Raw genomic sequence first — 6,112 nt, 5'->3', positions numbered from 1 at the left:
TTCTTTTTTTGTAGTTTGCTAATGTGAGTGAGTGCATTATCTTCCGCCGTGTTAATGTAAAAACTGAGGAAGACTTCAAAAAGCCTCTGTCTTCCCCCCCCATTACGTATATCCAAAATGGCACTTGAGAAAGCTTGAAGGCCTCTTGCATATCGCATGTCTGAGCCAGGATTACAAGTAAAGAAGAGGCCATGTTTTTCATCCTTCCATGAAGATGAAACCATGATTCATATAGAAGACATGCAGCTCTGATTTACAGGGGCGAAAATCCAATTTCACTAAAACATTTCAGAGTAATTCTAGCAAGGGAAATGGAAAAAAAAGTCCTTAAATCCCTTTTCTTCTTGCTTCTGAAGTAATAATAGTAGTTATAGCGTTGCTCTGTATTAGTCCAGGTGTTTGTATATTCAAACAAAAATGTCAACAACCTTTAAGATTACATCTAACAAGTAAGTGTCAAACTCAAGGCTCAGGGGCCTGATGTGGCCCGCCGTTGCTTTTTATGTGGCCCTCTAGACTCCAAATTACATCAATAAATCACTCCAACAGATCTCCACTTTTTTTGTGATTTCACCGCAGTTTGTTCTCAAAATTGGAGAAAAATTGGGTTTAAGTGACTGCTGCCTCAGCCTTACTTGATGTCAAGTTAGTCAGTGATTTACACGGCGAGTAATAAAAAGTCACATTTAACATCATATTAGCACAAATATCGCAAAACGTTTCTTACCAATATTTCTAAATTAGCAGCATAAAGTCTGCGATTTTGATTGCAAAAAACAATCAATCACAAAATCCTGGATCCTTCTGACACAACCGGCCCTATAAGAACAGTCATGTTTTTGGTAATATTCTCAAATGACAGAGTGATTTTGGCTAAAAATGTGAAACCCTGGCACTTCTTCAATATAATGTCTATAAAACAGTGTTGCTAAGAGAAATATTTATTTACTGCACCTCGCCACGACACAGCAGCAATACCTGTTACATGACTGCATACCATAGTACATAGCTGGTTGCAGGTCTGAGAAAAACAACAAACAGAGCTGAGGTTTGACACCAACCCATCAAACAACATTCCTTTATCTGCCTGAACTACCAAAAGTCCCAATCGCTGACGGGATTTCCAAACACCACGAAACTCGCCGCGGAACCTGTGCAGGTTTACAAGGACCAGTTTGTGAAAGAAGAACCTAAACTGTCCAAAACTCGTTCAAGATTAAATAATCTCCGTCGGGTGGAAATTGCCTGAGTTTCCATAAATTTCAACAGCTGACGTAACACATGATCCCGGCTGTTCCCACGACGGCGGGGCGTCTCAGGTCTCTGTGGTTTGAAGTGAAACACACGCAGACCAGCTGATGCGGCCCCGACTTATTTGTCTGCCCCACTTTGCCTGATGCAAAGTCACCAGTGACATCATTACGGTGCACCTGCCTGCAGGCGTTTCGGTTTATGCAACAGGAACAATGACAAGTTCAGCAACTCATCAAAGCTCTGCCTGTTTTGTTTTCATTCCAGGGGCGTTTTTCTCCTCTTTTTTTTTTCCTTCACTCGTCTGCCTCAGAGCTGAACGTCGACGTCAGACAGTGTGTTCTTTGTTTGTGTCTGTTTAAAGAGGAAGGGCGCTGTTATTCTCTTAAGACCACAGAGGAAATACATGCAGTCTACTATTTTTATCTCTGTTGCCGTTTCAGAAAACAAAAATCAAACTTTCGAAACCGGCTTTACACGTATCCGTACCGAAGACAATCAAGTGTCAGGCCTGCTTATGCGGCACGGCTGATGTGCTCCAATGTAGAGATACGTCACGTCTCATGCTTCATTCAGAAGTCGGTGCACATTAAAAAGAGAAAAAAGTCTGGAGGCGCAGAACGATCAGGACAGAGACACAATCCTCGGGGCATGAAAGCATACAACAAAGAAACGGGGAGACAGATGGAAACAGAAGCCTGCGGGTATTAACGCAGAAACAGGATGAAAAGCAGCACACAGAGAAGAGCCTTTTATATATATAATTAACTTTGTGACTCACGCGCTTTCTGTCAACGCTGCTCAACGCGCACGTGCAAACCTCATGCAATTGCTCAAAGCTGTGGCTGCGTCTTTTCCCTTTTCTTTTCTCCTCCTTTTTTCTGTATGACGTTTTCACGCAGGACATGAAAGAGGCGAGCTGGGAAGGAGGCGAGTGAGCCTCCATCCCAAATTAAGGTTGACATAACAGGATGAGATCCACTCAAACTATGTTCAAATTCTGTCCTAGGTTTTAACAAAATAATTCAAAGGAAAAACCTTTGAAGCTTCAAGATATTTCAAACCTAGACGATTAAAAGTATCGCATTGGTATCGGTACCCATATCAATATCGGTGAGTCTGGTCCTGCATTTGCTGGGTGTCGATTCGATATCAAAATCCGAAGTATCGTACAAGATTTATTACACCTTATCAGAAGCGGTAATAAATGTGGAGGCTGAAGTAAATTTTAGAAAAACTGTCCACACTCAGTGTAAATCTCAGATTCGGTTTCCGAAGCTGTACGCAGGCCAGATTAACATCAAAAGACGAGACGCACAAAGCGAACCGATAAGGAGAAGTCCCGTCTCACGGCTCTCCATCTCACATGGAGCAGCAGGGACTTCTTAGAAAATACATTAAGCCTCATCACAAAGGTTTTATTGATGACAGGGAGAGCCTTCGCAGCGTGATTCAGCCCTTCCTCATTTCCTGTTGACCACACAGCCAAGAAGGCGCGGAGAATCTTGAGAATCGAGCCGGCCTGAGAGCGGAGCCGCGGAGATCAGAGGCAGATGAAAGCGCACGAAGGGGAGGAGAGAAAGAGAGAGAAAAAAACGTGACTGCTTCATCATCATGGATGCAGTCACTCCGGAGAGTTCTCATTAGTGAGTGACATGATAAGGTGTGAGTGTCAGGCGAAGCAGATCTTAACACTGTCACAGTCTCACATCTAATTGGACTGGTGGCAGCTTTACTCATGTTGTTGTTGTTGTTGTTTGAGGGAAGGAAGACACGGCTTCAAGATGATTAGAGACGAGCAGCGGACGGAAGAACAAAGAGTGTCCCAGGAACATGTAAAACACAACATCACACACACACACTTACAGAAATAGCATCTGCTTTTCTGTTTCCGTGCAGAATGAGTTTTCTCCACTCATTCACATACCAGCAGTTGTGAAGTTTTGAGCATATTCAGTGCAAATCCAAACACAAGAATTTATTTATCTGGAAGATTATTTTTTTGATTCACAGAGTCGTCCTCCCTGAATGTGAGATGTGGTGCGGGGGCGTTGCTGCGACTGCTGCTGCCTCTGACGTAGAAACGATCCCCTCTCGTGCTCTGGTATTACAGCTAGTCCTAGAAAACGAGAGGCAGAAAAGAAAAAGAAAAAAAACCGGAGAGTTAGTCATTATGCTCAGACGAGCGTCATCTCTATCATCACACAGTCATCTGCTGAGCTGATATATTTAAAAAAAAATGAGTAAAGAGTGTGCCATCCGAGCACATGAATTTCCTCTGCTTTTGTTTTTTTATTACACAAAATGACATAACTTTTATGAGGTAAATTTCATTCAAGAATTTTGTTTTGCTTCCCACATGAATGTATCCAACAATTGGAGCTGCAAATAGAGTGATTAGGAAATTGTGACAGCGTGTGTATTATTCTCTTTTTAATACACACCGTGTTCTGTTAATAACCAACTAATTTCTCTCTGATAATATTTCAACTTATTTTACTCCAGGCTTTAGATAAGTGTTTAACAGAATTACAACTAAATTGTATTTTACTAAAAAGAAGAAAAAAAAATACAACATTGAGCAGTTTGTTGGTCCAGGTGAGATATTTTATCCTCTTGATCAAGGGCATCAAACTCATTTTTGTTTTTGGCCAAATCAAGATCATGAATGCTCTTAAAGGGCTGGTTGTACCATAATGCATTGATAAACCTTGTTCACAAACTGTTAAAATATCAATACATTTTTAAAATTAAATAATATTAATAATCTTTCCAGTTCCTCCAGGATTTTCTGATTCTTTTTGTGATGCTAATTTGGAAATATTTGCACTTATTTATGGCGGTAAATGCGACTTTTTCTTACTCCCTGTATAGATCATAAACTATAGTCTGATATCAATTAAGGCCGAGGCAGATACCAGTTACAGTCTAAATACATCGTATTTTTTAGAAATTCTTAAACTTTACATCCTCTTCCTGCTTAAAGAGACACGAGTCAGCTGATTCCTCTCTCAACTTTTATCAAGACAGGCGATACAGGTTCAAGCATTTGCCAATTCCAGGCTGGAAAACAAATGTCCTAACACTCGGATCTTAGTTATACCTTAAAGTATAAATGTAGTGCGTTAGGGTGTTATTTCCTGCCCTAAACAGATACATCAGTGATATACAGCATAACTTATGTAGTAACAGATACTTCATTGTTGCCATTCATTAACAATATGATGGTGGTTGTTGCTCCTGCTTCACTGTGACTTTATCTAGATGTTAAACATAAACCGTCGCCCCTCACCCCCGGTCCCAAAATCTGCGTCTTACAACCAACTGTAATTATCGCGACCCCACCGTCTTTTGAGCTAAAACCGCTTGAAAAATGTGAAATCTTCTGACGAAAATGCAACTGAATTAAAACGACCTGTCAAAAAGCGTGAACATGTATTGATAGGTGAACAAAAACTGTGTTTTCCTCCTGTGGGATGACAAAGAGCAACAATCAGCCTGTCATGCGAAGGCTAATTACAACAGGAGGGAGCTTCTTCAAGAAAAGATATTCCCCCCAATTTTATTTATGTTATCTCAGCTCAGATCATTAAGGTATTCTTGGCTTTAAAAAAAAAAAGTAAAATTTCCAACAAAGGCAGGGAGTAGGATGATTTTTTTTCTTCATCATGTCGTAATATACATGCAAAACATGTTGAGCTGTTGTTTTTAGCATTTTAGATTGAGTTGGAGTAAATTATAAGTCTCTACTGATAATTTGTAGAGACTCTAGTCTGCAAATGAGTCTCTGTAACTGCAGTTTCAAACAGTCTGGTGTAAAATGCCTTGTCTGCCAGGTTGATTGATACGTAGGTGCCTCTTTTCAAGCTCTGAATAATTAAATAACTCATCCATCAAGGTTCCCTAAAGAAATAAATAAATACTGGTCAAATAAAGAAGTGACAGAAGAATTATTAAAAAGCACGAAATGAAAAAGTGTGAAGGAGGAGTAAGAAAAACGTTCCAACTTTTTCTCGAAAAAATGCCAAAAATGTTTGCAATTTTAAGCCAAAGAATAGAATGAATATATAATTTTTTTGTCCCACATTGGGGGAATTCAGGTGTCACAGCAGCAAGTTAAGGTATGAGGGGACATGCATCTTCACAAGATTGAAATAATAAAAAAATTAAAATAGAAAACTGCTTTATGGGCTTCATTTCTTCCCACTTTGGGGAAATTCACAATAAAGCAAATTTGAATTTTGAATAAATTTTTCTTGGCTTTAAGCTGGTTATGTTACTCTTTTTGTGTATTTTAATCATCTGTCATTGTGTTTTTGTCTTTTATTTCACTATTTTGCCTATTTAATACTGCTATACAAGTAAAGATTAATTAGTTAAAAATGTTGCACTTCCTCACTGCACTCCAGACATTTTAGGACATCGACACTGGTGACAAAACATAATTCTTTTTTTCCTCTAGACTGCCAGATATTCCTTTATTGGAGGTATTTTTACTAATAAACAAAGCTCATGTCCCAGCTCCGTCTCACCGTTGACGAGCCGTCGTTCCCGCCTTCACGGTGACCGGCGGAGGAGACAGCTGGAGCCAGGACCGAGGCGGGGCCGCGGGGCCCCGACGGGATCAGCTGGCAGGTTTCTGAGGAGTGGTGCCAGCCAGCTGTCTGCAGTCGTGAGTCACGTTCTCAACCAGGAGAGCAGACCAGCTCGGTGAGACGCCTCCTGCTTTGTTCCCGTTCCCGAGAAATAGCGTCCATCTGGCCGCTGTGGCAGCTGGCCCCCAAGTCGCCCCAGATGAAGACGAAGCAGACGTTGGTCTTCGTCTTGCCACAGGTGTGTGTGTGTGTGTGTGTGTGTGTGT

The sequence above is a fragment of the Poecilia formosa genome, unplaced genomic scaffold (genome assembly GCF_000485575.1).
Source record: "Poecilia formosa unplaced genomic scaffold, Poecilia_formosa-5.1.2 Scaffold211, whole genome shotgun sequence".
In the NCBI taxonomy this organism is placed as follows: Eukaryota; Metazoa; Chordata; class Actinopteri; order Cyprinodontiformes; family Poeciliidae; genus Poecilia; species Poecilia formosa.
This window is presented reverse-complemented; position numbering follows the sequence as displayed.